Below are 16,607 nucleotides of genomic sequence, written 5' to 3'. Positions count from 1 at the left end.
AGCTCGACCTCACAACCGCCTCTCTCCACTGTCCCAAAATTACCCAGCTGCTTGTCCCACCCACACCCAATAATGGGTGAACAGAAATTTCCTCCAATTAAACTTTGTCTCCAGCCCACAAACTCCATTCCCCAAGTCACCCATTACATCCCTCTCCCTGGTCATGTCACAGACTGAGCCTCACAATCTCAACTTCCTATTTAACCCTGAGCTCCTCGGCTCATCACTGAGACCTCCAATTTCCACCAGCCCTGTGACATCAGCTGACTCAGCTCATCTGTTTTTAAATTCCTTCATGGGACATGAGTGTCGCTGGCAAGGCCAGCATTTGTTGCCCATCCCTAATTGCCTTTGAACTGTGTGTCTTGCTCAGCCATTTCAGAGGGTATTTAAGAGTCAACCACATTGCTGTAGGTCTGGAGTCACATGTAGGCCAGACCAGGTAAGGGTGGCAGATTTCCCTCCCTCAAGGACATTAGTGACCCAGATGGGTTTATTTTATAACAATTGATGAAAGTTGTCATGGTCACTGTTACTGTGGCTAGCTTTTCAATTCCAGATTTATTAATTAAATTTAAGTTCCGCCAGCTGCTGTGATGGGATTTGAACCCATGTCCTGGGCCTCTGGCTTACCAGTCAAGTGACATCACTACTGCGCCATCATCTCCCCACCCCACCTGCTGCTGAAGTTCTCTACCATCTTTGTGTCAATTCTAGATTTGACTGTTCCATAATTCTCCTGGGAAGCCTGACTAGCTCCACCCTCCATGCATTGGAATCTATCCAAAGCTCTGCTACCCATCTCCTTACTCGCATCAAGTCATGGTCACCCTTCATCACAGCCCCTGCTGACCTTCATTGGCTCCCGCTCTAGAAGAGATAAGCTACCACAGGAAGAGAAGGTCCTCCCTCAGGGTGAAGGCCAGAATTCAAAGGAATTATTCTGGCTGAATGAAATAAAGATGGCCAAACTGTTGTGGAGAAACATCATGGTGCGTTCATTCATTTATATTATCACAGGAAGATGTATCGATTGAAATTAATGAATGTTCATGTAGCTATTTGAGAGACAAGGTTATCAAGTTCAGACCACATGGAACACTATTGATACACTGATAGGGAATGGGGGAGATGGTTAAGCCATTCTATAAGGAGACATCAGACAGTGTGAATTAATTCCCATAACAGTAAGATGCTAAAACATTAAAAGTGACTGGACCTAATAACATATCTACAGCAGGATGGAGTTGCTAACAGTTTACCTTTGTGTGGATTGCATCCAAACTATGACATGATTATTTCCAAACCTGTACCTGCATCAACTGACAACCAGAGACAACACAAGCAGCTGTGGGCGAGTTGAGTGGATGAATGGAGAGAGCACGCTGATGGGTGGACTCGGCAGGGGGTGATTAGTGGGAAGGGGGCCAATAACAGTTTTGTGTTCCACTCTCCCACTTCCCCAAAAAGTTGCAAGGCTCTGTTCCTCTCAATGATCCATAATAACATAGCACGTGTCCTGATACAAAGCTTCCTTTCACACGTCCTGTATGCTCAGATCCTTTGATTCAGAGGCTCATACCTTTGTCACTATGAGAACCAAGCTGAGAAAGAGAAGCATACACAGGAGTGAGCCACAAGGCCTTCGAACTCCTGTTCTGCCTTTCAATAAAATCAAAGTTGATTTTATACCTCAACTCCACCTTCCTGCAGTATCCCGCAATCCATTAAATCCATTAGTGCCAAAAGTCTATCCATCTCTGACATAAATGTGCTCAATGACTGAGCACCCACGACTCTCTGAGGTGGAGAATTCCAAAGATTCACAACCCTTACAGCGAAGACATTTCTCCTCAACCAAGTCCTAAGTAGCCGACCCCTTATTCTGTCACTGTGATCCCAAATCCTGGATAATTTATCCAGAGGGTAAAATCTTTCAGCATGTATCCTGTCAAACCCTCTTTTATATATTCCACTGTGATCACTTCTCATTCTTCTAAGCTCCTGAGTGTATCAGCCGAGTCTACTCAATCGGCTCACCCACCCACTGAATTTAAGCAGCCACAAGCCTCGGGCTTATTGTGAAAATGGATGTTATTTTTTAAAATATTTTTTGGGAATATTGTGTTATTCAATGAAAAAGGCTGGGTGTCTGTGTGTGTGATTTAATTAAGTTGGGCAAGACATTGATAGGAATCAGGTTGTCTGGAGGTTGGAAACATGAAAAGGGCAGAGGTGTTAATTTTGAGGTACATGTAAATAGATTACTTGTAACATTTGCATTTTTAGCTAATGTGAAAGTTTCCTTAAATATCAAAGGGGTGTCAAAGGTATCAGTAAACATGTTTGCATCTTGCAGGAATTCCATAGGTAAACACTAGTGGGGGATATTTATTGAACTGAAAGCAAAGGCAAGTTGGAAACATGAAAGAGCTTTTATTTGGAAGGGTTTGAGTTTCAAAGGGGTGTGAGAACAATAGGATTGAGATGAAGTGGAGGAGAAAGGTATTATAGAGTTGCTGTTAAGCAGGAGCTATGGAGATAGATGGAGATAGCTGGAGCTGTTTGAGCTGCTGAGTTATAGCTGGAACTCTGGGCTGGAAGAGGCTGCAGTTTGAATTATCCATCCAGTCAAGCCAGAAAAGTCTTGGGCTACAGCAAGTAGTTTTATTCTGAAGTGGATTCCACTGCAAAATGGAAGGGAATAAAGGTCAAGTGGTGTGCCTTTATTGAAGCAGTTTGCCTTGTGTAATATTACTGGATTTCATAGTAGATATCTTATAAGGGAGTGTTGCCTGGAAGGTGTTGACTTGTGGGTTTGACCAAGTAGAGAGTTTTGGGGGGAATATTTTGCAAAACTAACTTTAATTGCAAACCTGTAATCTTGTGTGCTTAAGTTTGCTTTTATTTTTGTTAATATTACATTTACTTGTAATTTTTAAAATCCCAAAAGTGTTTCTTGCTGCAGAGAGTGATACACCTTCTTCCCATTTTCAGAATACAAAAAATAAGTTATAGCTTGTAAACCAAGTTTCCCTCTGGGGTTTGGTTTGCACTGCAATCAACACCGGCTGTGGTCATAACAAATTTGAGGGCTCTTTGTGGGATTATTAAAACTCCTTGATTCTTTTGGAGTTTGTGAATCCAAGGGATACAAGCGCCGCAAGAATGCTGAACCTCAGGAGTTTTGCGTTGGTTGGACTGCAAAATGGCTTTGACAGTTGCTACGGCTTTTCTGGGAGTGGAAAATGTATCTGTGGAGTATTTGAAATCTCTGACTAAAACTCAGTTGAATGAATTAGCAGAGAAAGCGCAGGTGGGAGAAAAAGCGGAATTTTTTAAGGCTGATATGGTTAAAGTATTTACCCAGCATTTAGAGTTGGAGGAAAGGGCACCTGAAGCTGATGTGTCCCAACTGGAAGTAGTAAGATTTCAGTTGCAAGTGAAGCAGCTTAATATAGAATGAGATAGAGAAAGACAGAAGCTTGAATTGGAAGAAAGAGAAATGAATAAAGCTCGAGTCAGAAAGAGAAGAGAAGGAAAAAGAAAAAGATAGATTAAAAGAAATATAAATATAAAAGAGGCTTCAATGGGAAAAGGAGGAGCAGGAAAAGAAAAGATTGCAAGAGATAGAAATGTGAAAGTTTGATCTTGCACTTCAGAGAGAGAAGTAAGCAATGGAGGAAAGAGAGAAAGGAAAAGATAGAGAGCTTCAGAGAAAGAAGGAAGCCAGACATGAATTGTCTAAAATGAAACTTAGAAGAAAGGAAGAAAGCAGAGATAAGACTTTTGAAATTGTAGGAGAGGTTATGATTATGGAAGAATTTAGAATTAGCATTCCAGTAAACACCAAGACATATTTAGATGAAAGACAAAGTAAAAAGATCAGGGAAGCTGCAGTTTTAGCTGATGCATATGATATTTCACACAAACAGTTCAATGCAGGAAAAGGGTCATATGGAAATCAGAAGGGAAACTGGAAATTTAGAAAACCTAGCGATGATAAAAATGTTAGTAATTAAAGATCAAGCTGAAGGATACCAGTCTATTAAAGATGGAAAATAGAGTTAAAGGGAGGAAACTGCTATGTTCCCATTGTAATGTGGCTGGACATACGAAGTCAAGTTGTTGGAGGTTAAACAGGAAACCGATTGCGGTAATTGGAACTCAAAAATGTTCAGGACATAAGTGCACTGTGGGTTCTGAGATCCAGAGGCAAGAAAAGCCAGTGGGTTGTGTATAGGTGGAGCAGGAAGAATCAATGGTAGCTAGAGAAGGGGGAATGTGTTCACAACTTACCCAAGGGAGTTCTGAAGGGCAGATTGCAGAGATGTTTAAATATATGAAGGGACAGTGTAACCATGTGTACAGGGAAGAGTAGGGAAGGATGTCAAAACTTTAAGGGATACTGGGACTAGCCAGTCCTTAATGTTATGGGATAGTGCTATCTATTGTCCAGAAGGATTATTGCAGGCCAAAATATTAATTAAAGGAACTCATGGCAAAGTCAACCCTATTTCATGGTGTGAGGTAAATTTAAAAAGTGATTTGAAAACAGGGGAGGTGATTGTTGGGGTGGTAGAGAAATTGGCCATTGCAGAGGTTCAGTTTATTCCATGGAATGATATAGCTGGGTCACAGATATGGATGATGCCTACTCTAGTAGAGCATCCTGTTCAGGCACAATAAACAGGTTTTACAAAAAGAGCATTTTGGATTGTTTCCAGATTGTGCAGTGAGATTACAAACACAAATTTAAACAGGAAGAGGAGGAATACAAAAGACAGGAGGATGGGGGGGGGGGGCGGGGTGGGTGGTGCTGGGGAGGATGCTGAAATTCAGTTGGCTGGATCAATCTTTGAAAAGATTACTCAGGAGGAGGAAGAAAGAGAATAAGGTGAAGGTGTTTAGTTCTGTGCAGTTAGTGGAATTACACCAGGAGGATTCAGATTTGAAGAAATTATATCAGACAGCTTCTTCTGAAACAGACGCAGAATACATTCCAGGCTGTTATTGCATTAAGAACAATGTGCTAATGAGGAAATGGAAACTACCTCATGTTCCAGCAATTGAAAAGTGGGCAATGGTGCAACAAGTAGCGTTGGGTATTTGAATGAAATTTTGAGAGTGGCTCATGAAATTCCAATAGCTGGACATTTGGGAATTAGGAAAACTCAAAGTAAGATGCAAAAACATTTCTATTGGCCTGGACTACATAAAGATGTAGTCAAATTATGCCAAACATGTCACACATGTCAGGTGATAGGCAAGCCTCAGACAATGATTAAACCTGCACCTTTAATTCCAACTCCAGCATTGAGGAACCTTTTAAAATGGTCCTAATTGATTGTGTAGGACCCCTTCCTGAGACTGAAAGTGGAAATCAGTACTTACTGACAATTATGGATGTGTCCACAAGATCTCCAGAAGCAATACCTTTAAGGAAAATTAGAGCATAGGTGATAGTAGAGAAGTTAACCAAATTATTACAAGGTATGGATTATCAAAATAAATACAGCCAGATCGAATTTCATGTCACAGCTGTTTAAGGAAGTAATGAACAGCCTAGGAATAAAACAACTTAGGTTGTCAGCCTATCACCCTGAATCACAAGGTGCATTAGAAAGGTGGCAACAGACTTTAAAAATTATCCATATGATTGGCATCAAGAGATTCCATTCTTGTTATTTGCTGTTAGGGGCACACCTAATGAGTCAACGAGGCTCAGTCCTTTCGTGTTAATTTACGGTCATGAAGTAAGGGGACCACTCAAACTGATTCAGGAGAAATTAGTGAATCAAAGTTCTGGAACAACTCTCCTGGATTATGCGACAAAGTTCAGAGAGAGATTAAGTAAGGCATGTGAACTAGCTCGAAAACATTTAAAGATATCTCAACAAGTGTTGAAGGCAAAAGGGCAAAGGCTCATAGTTTTATAACTAGTTGGCTGGGGGAAAAAGGGCTAGTAATATTGCCAGTGTCAGGCAAACCATTGAAGGCAAGGTTTGGTGGACCTTACCAGATTGAAAAATGACTGAGTGAGGTAAACTACATAGTAAATACCCCAGATGGAAGGAAGAGACAGCGAGTGTGCCATGTAAATATGCTCAAAAATACTTTGACAGAGAGAATCAACAGGAGGGGGTACTGATAGTTGTAAGTAAGGAAACAGAGGTAGGAATTAAGGATTCTGAAATAAACCTTCCTCTAGTTAAATTGGATAATGAGGAAGTGCTTAAGAACCTAGGTTTAATATTGGATCACCTTCCAGAGAAGTGTCGGAGTGATTTAAAAGAGCTATTGCATTCACACAAAGCACTTTAGGGAAATAAACTGGGCAAAACAGATTTAGCTGTACATGATGTTCATGTGGGGGATTCAGAGTCAATAAGGCAACATCCATATAGATTAGAGCCAGTAAAAGTAGCTCAAGTGTGGAAAGAAATTGAATTTATGCTTCAAAATGACATCATAGAGCCCAGTCCCTGTAATTGGAGTTTGCCCGTTGTCATGGTGCTGAAACCGGACGGATCACAAATATTATGCATTGATTACCGAAAAGTGAATGCAGTAACAAAGGCAGATTCATATCCTATTCCACGATTGGAGGATTCTATGGCAAAAGTGGGACAGTCAACATTTATCACAAAAATTGACTTGCTGCGAGGATATTGGCAAACATCCTTATCGGAAAGGGCAAAAGAGATATCAGCTTTCATGATACCGGACGGTCTATATCAATGCAAAGTAATGCCTTTTGGTATGAAGGATGCATCAGCAACATTCCAGAGACAAACAAATAAAGTGACTGAGGGACTGAGTAATTGCGCTGTTTAATAGTTTTCAATCAAACGTGAGAGGAACATTTTCAACACTTACAGGAACTATTCAATCGACTGCAGGAAGCCAATTTGGTTGCGAATTTTGCTAAAAGTAAATTTGCAAAAGTGCAAGTTACATATTTAAGTCACACTGTTGGACATGGTCAAGTGGCCCCACAAGATGCAAAAGTACATAAGAACATAAGTAGTAGGAACAGGAGTAGACCATTCAGCCCCTCGAGCCTGCTCCACCATTCAATAAGATCATGGCTGATCTTCTTGTGTTTCGAGTTCTACATTCCCATCTAACCCTGATAACCTTTGATTCCCTTGCCTAACAAGAATCTATCTACCTCTGCCTTAAAAATATTCAATGACCCTGCCTCCACCAGCTTCTGAGGCAGAGACTTCCAAAGTCGCACAACCCCCTGAGAGAAAAAAAATTCTCCTCATCTCTGTCCTAAAAGGGCGACCCCTAATTTTAAAACAGTGCTCCCTAGTTCTGGACTCATCCACAAGAGGAAACATCCTTTCCACATCCATCTTGTCAAGGTCATTCAGGATCTTATATACTTCGATCAAATCACCCCTCACTCTTCTAAACTCCAGTGGAAACAATCCCAGCCTGCCCAACCTTTCCTCATAAGATATTTATACCCTTCCTTAAATAAGGAGACCAAAACTGTACATAGTATTCAAAATGTGGTCTCACCAATGCCCTGTATAACTGAAGCATAACATCCTTACTTTTATGTTCAATCCCTCTCGTAATAAAGGATAGCATTCCATTAACCTTCTTAATTACTTGCTGTACCTGCATACTCATATACTAGAACACCTAGATCCATCTACACCTCAGGATTATACAGCTGTTCTCCATTCATCCATTCTCTGCTTTTTTATTCGTTCTGCCAAAATGAACAACTTCACATTTTCCCACATTAAACTCCATTTGCCAGATTTTTGCCCACTCACTCAATCTATCAATATCCATCTGCAACCTCCTCATGTCCTCTTCACAACATACTTTCCTACCTATCTTTGTGTCATCTGCAAATTTAGCTACCATGTCTTCACTCCCCTCATCTAAGTCATTGATGTACATTGTAAAAAGTTGAGGCCCCAGTGCAGACCCCTGTGGGATTCCACTTGTCCATCCTGCCAATCAGAAAAAGACTCATTTTTGCATACTCTCTGCTAGCCAACCAATCTTCTATCCAGGCTAATATGTTACCCACTACACCATGCACTTTTATTTTCTGTAATAATCTTTGATGTGGCTCCTTATCAAATGCCTTCTGGAAATCCAAGTACAGTATGTCTACAGGCTCCCATTTATCCACATGCTCATGTTACTCCTTCAAAAAACTTCAATAAATTGGTTAAACATGATTCCCCTTTCACAAAACCATGCTGACTCTTCCAGATTGCCTTGAGCTCTTCTAAGTGCTCAGCTATAACCTCCTTAATGATCGATTCTAAAATCACACCCAGGACAGACATCAAGCTAGCTGGCCTATAGCTTCCTGTTTTCTGCCTCCCTCCCTTCTTGAATACAGGGGTTATATTTGTTACTTTCCAATCTGATTGAAGCTTTCCAGCATCCAGTGAATTTTGGAAAATTAACCACCAGCACATCGACTACCCCATTTGCCACCTCTTTTAAGGCCCTAGGATATAGTCCATTGGGACCCGGAGACTTGCCAGTCTGCAGCTCCATCAATTTGCTCAGTACCGTTTCCCTAGTGATTTCAATTTCACCAAGTTCCTTTCTCTCTTTCACGTCCTGATTTGCAGCTATTACTGGAATGTTTTTGTATCCTCTATAGTGAACGCAAAAGCAAAATATTTGTTCATTTCTTCCGCCATTTCCTTATTATCTACAATTAACTCCTCATTCTCACTCTGTAGAAGACCAACTTTCACTTTACTTACTCTTTTCCTTTTTAAGTACCTATATAAACTCCTGCTATCCATTTTTACATTTCTAGCTAGCTTTCTCTCATACTCTAATTTCTTTCTCCTGGTGAACCTTTTAGTTATTTTCTGCTGTCCTTTATATTCTGTCCAATCATCTGTCCTGCCACTCATCCTTGAGTTGTATGCTTTTTCCTTAAGTTTGCTACTTTCCTTAACATCTCTAGTTAACCACAGGTGATGGGTCCTCCATTTAGAATTTTTCTTTATAGTAGGAATGTACTTTTTCTGAATACTCTGTAATATCCCCTTAATTGTCTGTCACTGTTTCTCTGTTGATTTATCCTCTAGCCTAGTTTACCAGTTCACTTCAGCTAGCTCAGCTTTCACCCCCGTATAGTTGCCCTTATTTAAGTTTAAGATACTAGCCTTAGACCCACTCTTCTCCCTTTCAAACTGGATGTAAAATTCAATCATATTGTGGTTGCTGCTACCACGGGGTGCCTTTACTCTGAGGTCATTAATTAATCCTGTCACATTATACAATGCCTAGCCTAATATAACCTGCCCTCTGGTTGGTTCCAGAACATGCTGCTCTAAGAGACAAGCTCAAAAGCATTCCAAGAACTCCTCATCCAGGCTATTACTGCCAATCTGATTTTTCCGGTTATGTGTAGATTAAAATCACCATGATTATCACCATCCCTTTATCACAAGCACTTAATGTTTTCTCTTGACTACTTTGTCCTACACGGTGGCTAATGACTTTTTCCCCCTACTAGCCCTCATCTTCACCCAAACCAATTGTACATCCTGATCTCCTGAACCAAGGTCATCTCTAACGATTGCATCAATGCCCCCTTTGATTAACAGTGCTACCCCTCCACCTTTACCTCGCTTCCTATTCTTCTTGAATGTCATGTACCCTTCAATATTAAGGACCCAATCATTGTCGTCCTGCAGCCACGTCTCTGTAATTGCTATCAGATCATATTTATTTACTTCAGTGTGGGCCAAAGTAAAAGCTATTGTGGAATTCCCAGTGCCTACAGTGAAACGGGATGTTTTGAGATTTCTAGGCATGAGGGGATTTTAGGGGAAATTCGTGCCAAGCTTTAGTAGTGTACTTGCTCTGCTGATTGAATTATGAAAAAAGAACAGAAAATTCCAATGGACACAGGAGTGTCAGGATGCATTTGACAGCTTGACACCTGTAGTAACAACTACACCTGTTCTATCAGCACCTGATTATACACAGCAGCTTAAGTTGGATATTGACTACAGTGATGTGGGTGTTGGTGCCGTATTGCTACAGGGAGATGAACTAGGAATTGAGAAGCCAATAGGATATTTCTCACAGAAGCTGTATGTACATCAGAAGAAATATTCAACTATAGAGAAAGAGACTTTAAGTTTGGTGTTGGCTTTGCAGCATTTTGAAGTGTATGTTGCAAACAACTCTTCAGAGAAAGTTATATATACTGACCACAATCGTTTGAAGTTTCTGGAAAAGTTTCAGAACAGAAACACGGGACTGTTTTGGTGGAGTTTATTACTGCAGCCGTTCAATTTACAAATTATACATGTGGCTGGATGAGCAAATGTGGTTGCATATGCACTGTTAAGAGCTTAAAATTTGAAAGAATTTGGATATTGGCAAATGGAGAATGGATTGGAACGAGATCTATTTTTACAAAAGACTTGTGCATATATTTTCATGGTTAATGCATGTACCCTACAGTGTAATAGTTTTGTTTGTATAGTTAAATGTAGTAAGGAATAAGAAACGGGATCAAAAAGAGACAATGTCGTTGGAATTATGATAGCTCATTTTTTGTTAAGGAGGGAGATGTCGCAATGGATATTATTTTTTAAAATATTTTGGGGAATATTGTGCTATTCTGTAAGGAAGGCTGAGTGTCTGTGTCTGTGTGATTTAATTAAACTAGGCAAGAGATTGATAGGAGTCAGGTTGTCTGAAGGGTTGGAAACATGGAGACGATAGTGGTGTTAAGCTTGTTGTACAATAGATTAGATCTAACATTTGCATTTTTAGATAAATTGAAAGTTTGTTTGAATGTCAAAGGGGAGTCAGAGGTACAAGAAACATGTTTTCACTTTGCTAGGGATATTATATTTCATTGACCCAAAAAGCAAAGACAAGATGAAAACATGAGCAATTTTATATTTGGAAGGGTTTGAGTTTCAAAGTTAAAAGTTTCAGTTTCATTTTATTCTTCGTCTCATCCGACGCCTCAACAAGAAACATTGTCTCTTTCTTTCAGGTGCTAAGGAACACAAGCTCCAACAATTCATTGATACTAACACCCATCCAGGACCCTCCACCCCTGCCTGTCCCTCCGTCCCCACCCCATCTTCCAATCCCAGCCCCAGCCGTGTATTCACTATACCCCCTGACCTTCCCCTCTCCAACGCTGAACGTTCAATACTCAGCAAAGGAATCAGTTTCATACCCTTACGCCCTCATCTCAATGAATTTCAGGCTCGGCATGATGCTGAACTCTTCTTCCGCTGCCTTTATCTCCGTGCTCACTTCTTTGGGCAGGAGTCCTCTCCCAGTTCAATGGATCCTTTTACCCACCTCCAGTATTCTCCCTCCACCTGGACCCCTCCTTCTGGATTCATACCTGCTCTTGATCTTTTCATTGAGAACTGTCGGCATGACATCAGTTGTCTCAACTTTTCTGCCCCTCTCACCCACTCTAACCTGTCTCCTTCTGAACTTACTGCACTCCGTTCTCTCAGGTCCAACCCTGATATTGTCATCAACCCCGCTGACAAGGGTGGTGCTGTTGTTGTCTGGCGCACTGACCTCTACCTCGCAGAGGCTGAGCGTCAACTCACAGACACTTCCTCCTACCTCCGGACCATGACCCCACCACTGAACATCAAGCCATTGTTTCCAGGACTGTCACTGACCTCATCTCATCTGGAGATCTTCCTTCCACAGCTTCCAACCTGATAGTCGCCCAACCTCGGACGGCCCGCTTCTACCTCCTACCCAAAATCCACAAACAGAACTGTCCCGGCAGACTGATCGTGTCAGCCTGTTCCTGCCCCACGGAACTCATTTCTCGTTATCTTGACTCCCTTCTCTCTCCCCTTGTCCAGTCCCTTCCCACCTACATTCGTGATTCCTCTGATGTCCTACATCATATCAACAATTTCCAGTTCCCTGGCCCCAACCAGCTCCTCCTCACCATGGACATCCAATCCCTCTACACCTCCATCCCCCACCAGGATGGTCTGAGGGCCCTTAGCTTCTTCCTCGAACAGAGGCCCAAACAATCCCCATCCACCACTACTCTCCTCCGTCTGGCTGAACTTGTTCTCTCACTGAGCAATTTCTCCTTAAACTCATCTCATTTCCTCCGAATAAAAGGTGTGGCTATGGGTACCCGCATGGGCCCCAGCTATGCCTGTCTCTTTATGGGGTATGTGGCCCATCTCAGACCCCCTCCCAAAACTCTTCCTCTGATACATCGATGACTATTTTGGTGTTGCTTCATGCTCTTGTCTGAATCTGGAAAAATGTATTAATTTTGCTTCCAATTTCCACCCCTCCATCACTTTCACGTGGTCCTTCACTGACACTTCCCTTCCCTTCCTTGACCTCTCTGTCTCAATTTCTGGTGATAGACTGTCCACCAATATCCATTACAAGCCTACCGACTCCCACAGCTACCTCGACTACAGCTCCTCACACCCCGCTTCCTGTAAGGACTCCATCCCATTCTCTCAGTTCCTTCGCCTCCGTCGCATCTGTTCTGATGATGCCACTTTCAAAAACAGTTCCTCTGGCATGTCCCCCTTCTTCCTTAACTGAGGTTTCCCACCCTCAGTGGTTGACAGGGCCCTCAACCGTGTCTGGCCCATCTCCCGCGCATCCGCCCTCACACCTTCCTCTCCCTCCCAGAACCATGATAGGGTCCCCCTTGTCCTCACTTATCACCCCACCAGCCTCCGCATTCAAAGGATCATCCTCCGCCATATCTGCCAACTCCAGCATGATGCCACCACCAAAATCTTCCCTTCACCCCGCTGTGGGCACTCTGTAGGGATCGTTCCCTCAGGGACAGCCTGGTCTACTCCTCCATCACACCTTAACCATGCAACCGCAGAAGGTGCAACACCTGCCCCTTTACTTCCCCCGTCCTCACCGTCCAAGGGCCCAAACACACCTTTCAAGTGAAGCAGCATTTCACTAGCACTTCCCTCAACTTAGTCTACTGCATTCGTTGCTCCCAATGCAGTTTCCTCTACATTGGAGAGACCAAACACAGACTGGGTGACCATTTTGCAGAACACCTTCGGTCTGTCCGCAAGCATGACCCAGACCTCCCTGTCGCCTGCCATTTCAACACTTCACCCTGCTCTCTTGCCCACATGTCTGTACTTGGCTGGTTCTCCAGTGAAGTTCAACACAAACTGGAGGAACAGCACCTCATCTTCCGACTAGACACGTTACAGCCTTCCGGACTGAATATTGAGTTCAACAACTTTAGATCATGAACTCTCTCCCTTCCACCCTCAACACTTTTTGATCCCCATTTTTCAATATTTACTTTTTATTTTTTATATATTTATTTTTTCCCCAGCTATTTCTATTATTATTTTAAAAATTTATTTCCATTCATTGTTTTATCCCCAACTTTTAGCCTATTTCAATCTTTTTTCCCACATCGTCCCCTCCCCCCACCCCCACTCGGGCCATTTGTCACTGGCTCACCCTGCTTTTTAATCTTAATGTCACCATTAGCACATCCTTTAGCCAGTCTCACCATCATTAACACCTCTTCAACCTTTTGTTTATGACATCTCTGGCAATCTCTCCTTTGCTTCCACCTATCACTGGCCTTCTATCCAGCTTCACCTGCCCCATTCCCTGTATACAGTATATATTTCACCACATTTCTACTTCTATTTAGCTCTGAAGTCATAAGGACTCGAAACATTAACTCTTGTCTTTCTCTCCACAGGTTTTTCCAGCCGAGTTTTTCCAGCAATTTTTGCTTTTGATTGAGTTTCAAAGAGGTGTGAGAACAATGGAACTGAGATGAAAGGCGGGGTAAATGGTATTTTCAAGTTGTTGTTGAGCTGGAGATAGTTGGAGCTATTGAGCTATAGCTGGAGCTCTGGGCTGTGATGGGGTGCAGTTTGAATCATCCATCCAGTCAAACCAGAGAAGTCTTGAGCTGTCGCAAAGTTTTATTCTGAAGTGGATTCCACCGCAGAGTGGAAGAGGGTAAAGGTCATGTGATATGCCTTTATTGAAGCTACAGCAGTTTGCTTTGTGTAATATTACTGGATTTCATTATAGGAAGGATGTGATTGCACTGGAGGGGGTGCAGAGGAGATTCACCAGGATGTTGCCTGGGATGAAACATTTAAGTTATGAAGAGAGGTTGAATAGACTTGGGTTGTTTTCGTTGGAGCAGAGAAGACTGAGGGGTGACCTGATCGAGGTGTACAAGATTATGAGGGGCACGGACAGGGTGGATAGGGAGCAGCTGTTCCCCTTAGTTGAAGGGTCAGTCACAAGGGGGCATAACTTCAAGGTGAGGGGCAGGAGGTTTAGGGGGATGTGAGGAAAAACTTTTTTATCCAAAGGGTGGGGATGGTCTGGAATGTGCTGCTTGGGAGGGCATTATAAAATAAAGGATAAAGTCCACAGGGTCTCAATGCTGTCGACCTGGGGTTCTCTGGTGTGAAGACAAACTGCTGGCCCCAGTGGATGCCTGGACATGCTCATCACTGGCGTCAAGCTTTGCAGATCCAAATTCAGGTTCTCTGGCCTCAGCTTGATAGCCACACACAATTTTAGGTAAAGTAGAGAGAGAGAGAGAGAGACAGTCAAGGTTCTTCTTTCCTCAGCTTATTCTCCAACAAGGCTGCCTTCCAAACAAACAGGTTCACAACTGAGGTTTCTCTCCTCTGCCTTTTTGTCTCCCAGCCTTTCATTAATTAAAGCGCTTTGCAGTTCAACACAGACAAGCAACTCCTTCTCAAGTGCTATAAAAGGTCAGTGACGGTCTGGAATGCGCTGCCTGGGAGGGTGGTGGAGGCGGGTTGCCTCACATCCTTTAAAAAGTACCTGGATGAGCTCTTGGCATCATCATAACATTCAAGGCTATGGGCCAAGCGCTGGTAAATGGGATTAGGTAGGTAGGTCAGGTGTTTCTCACGTGTCGGTGCAGACTCGATGGGCCGAAGGGCCTCTTCTGCACTGTCTGATTCTATGATTCATAGTAGACATCCATAAGGCAGTGTTGCCTGGAAGGTTTTTTACTTGTGAGTTTTACCAATTATAGAGTTTTGGGGGGGAAATGTTTTGTAAGGCTAACCTAGTGTAACAATAACCTTGTGTGCTTAAGTTTGCTTTTATTTTTGTTGATAAAATTTTACTTTTAATGTTCAAAATCCCAAAAATGTTACTGGACCTCTTACTGCTGAGATCGGTATGTTATCTCTTTTCCAGGAGATTAAAAAAAAGGTTATGGCCCCATAGGCCAAATTTCCCTCTGGGATTTGATTTGTGCAGCAACTAACACCGGCTGTAGTCAACATGCTTATCCTGAGCACCCCCCCCCTCACCCTGCCCCACACCCAGTAAGCACTGGCCCTTACCCAGCCAATTCATGTAAGTAGCCTCCTTTGTCTTGGCAGGTTTCTCAGCAATAAATTCTGCTGTCTATATTCTATTTGTTGCATCATAAACACTCAAGAGAGATGGAGGGTCAGCAAGGGGAACTGGGCAGTTGGTGGATGGGACCATGAAAGCGATTATGAAAGTATGGAGGTGATGCTGGGAGGGATAGGGGCTACATGATATTGGAAGGAGACAGCAGCTAGCAACGGAATGCGGTACCAAGCCTAGACGCTACGTTCTACCCCTGCTTTGTGACCTCTCACTGGCTGGAGCCTGGGTGAGTCTTTCCCCTAATCTCAACTCACACCTTCTCCTGATGGAAGGGGGTGGGGAAAGGTTGGAGAGAGGAGAGAAAGGACGCGTGTACAACGCGAACATAGGTCTGATCGCCAGTCCGTTCTGAGTGATAACAATAAGGACGTAAGGGAAAAAATAACAAGAACTAAGAGCAGGAGAGGGCCTTTCGGCCCCTCAAGCTTGCTCCAGCATTCAATAAGATTGGATGATCAGATGTGACCTCAACACCACTTTACTGCCTGCTCCCCCAAAACCCTTGAATTAAATCAAAAATCTGTCTTAACTCAGCCTAGAATATATTCAATGTCCCAGCTGCCACTGCTCTCTGTGGAAGAGAATCCCAAAACAGAGCGAGAGGAAATTCTCCCTCATCGCTGCCTTAAAAGGGTAACCTTATATCATATATATATATATTATATATATGATGTGTGTATGTGTATATATGCATATCCTTACCTCATCTGAAGGATGTAGGGAGGGGCACTTCAATTGACATTTCTGGACTATGGTGGGAACAGTCAATCTGGGCTTCTTCCCCTCTTCAACTGACCAGTTTCCCCTGCTGAACGTTGTCAGTGTCTAGACATTAGGCAACGCCAAGATGAAGCTTTGCGGCATTGGCATCTCCCAGGCACATAGCCTGCTGGCACACACGGTACAGGGTCCTGCCTGGAGAGCTGGTAGCTATTAGAGCGAAGATATCAGAGGGAAGCCAGATCCAAGCCCCACCCAGCAGGGAAAAACCCAGTACATTCAGGAGAGGAAGGGAGAAAGACACACACAACTCAAAGCAAATGAGCGAATGGAGCAGAGTCACTAGACGTCCAACAGGTGGGAAGAATTCAATAGTTAAATGTACCTTAACAATGACATTCAAAATAAAACACAGACCCATTCGTGTC

The sequence above is a fragment of the Carcharodon carcharias genome, chromosome 12, assembly GCF_017639515.1.
Source record: "Carcharodon carcharias isolate sCarCar2 chromosome 12, sCarCar2.pri, whole genome shotgun sequence".
Taxonomy (NCBI): domain Eukaryota; kingdom Metazoa; phylum Chordata; class Chondrichthyes; order Lamniformes; family Lamnidae; genus Carcharodon; species Carcharodon carcharias.
This window is presented reverse-complemented; position numbering follows the sequence as displayed.